Source organism: Canis lupus, chromosome 12 (assembly GCF_003254725.2).
Source record: "Canis lupus dingo isolate Sandy chromosome 12, ASM325472v2, whole genome shotgun sequence".
NCBI classification, from domain to species: domain Eukaryota; kingdom Metazoa; phylum Chordata; class Mammalia; order Carnivora; family Canidae; genus Canis; species Canis lupus.
Genome location: NC_064254.1, coordinates 35607195 through 35608688, shown reverse-complemented (window position 1 = coordinate 35608688; position 1494 = coordinate 35607195).

The window sequence follows — 1494 nt, the reverse complement described above, 5'->3', positions numbered from 1 at the left end:
AGGAGGAAACTCAGAAATATTTAGTTTTGTTTGAATGTAATAGGAAACATAATCAGTGCTAAGGAGAGTAGACCAGGTATTTGATAAAGACAAGGTCCAGGAAATTAAATACAGACTCTGCAAAAAACTTCAACACTTAACCCTGCCCATCAAAATAGTGTCACTTATGTGTGAATTACAGCAGTTACACAACCACAACACAAACACTGCATATGTGTGTTTCACAAAGTTGATTAGAGGTTTATTTTTTAAAAAGATTATTTATTGAAGGGTGAGGGGCAGATCCCCACGAGGGGCTCTATTCCATGCCCCATGAGATCATGACCTGAACCCAAACCAAGAGTTGGTGGCTTAACCAACTGAGCCACCCAGGCACCCCATCCGCGGTTTAAAGGCAGATGAGAAATTTTACCCAAATCCACCAGGCTGGAACCTGGCACAACCTAACGCTGAGGTGGTTCCAAAGAGCCAGGAATGGGTTTCACTCACAGCTGGGCTCAGTCCCCATCCTGCTCTGAGTCTGGAGGTACCGATGATCGCCAGGGATTACCTGGCGCCTGGGTGAGAGAAGCGAAGGAGGCTAAACCTGCTGGGCACCCTCAATGTTGGGAGCTGCCCAGGCGCAGAGCACAGGAGGGCGCCTGGGGGTTGGGGGTTGGACGGGTTAAGTGGGCTCAGGGCGGAGCTCATCGGCCTCTGAGGTTCCAGCGGACCTGCCTTGTCCTGGCATCATCAGCCTTCTGTTCACCTCCCTCTGGTGGAAGTCTGAGTCTGTAGTAGAGAATGCCCAGGTGGGGAATGTGGGGTCCTGTGGACAGCCCAGACCTTCCAGCCACAGGGCCTTGGGCCCAAGTGCAAATTCCCCTCTTTGAGCTTCAGTTCACTCCTAGCTGGTCACGATTTCAGCCGACTGGCCTCTGTCAAACTGTCGCTCAGTCAAGTCGACGCTGCTCAAGTCCTGCCGCCAGGATCTGCCCCCCGAGGCAGGTGTTCCTGTGGCTGCGGGAGAACAGGGACCGGGGAGGACGCTTTGAAGACGGCCGAGTTCTAAGAGGCGGCGTGGATGCCGAATCATTCTTAAGCCGCCTCCCTTCTCCCCCTGTCCCCGATTCCGGACTCCGGATTCCCCGCCGGACACCCCAACCAGCTGGCCCCTCGGTGCGCGCGGCGCTTTCGCCCTCGGTTCTCCAGTCGCAGCCGTGTCGGCCTCGCGCGGCTGCACAGCAGGCCAGAGACCCTCGCAGGCGCGCGGCCAGGCGGGCCCGGGGGCCGTTCGGGACCCCCAGACGGCCGAGGGGGCGGAGTCCCGGCGGGGCCGGCGGGGAGCGCTCGGGCGCGGGGCCGAAGGAACCCCGCGGGGCGGCCGGGCTCGCGCGAGCAGGTGCGGGTCGGAGGCGCGGCGGCCGAAGGGCGGGGGGCGGGCCCGGGGCGCGGTGACCCGCCGCGCGGCTCCTGCTCCCCGGCGGCGGCCTGAGGCTCCCCGCTCCCCGCACC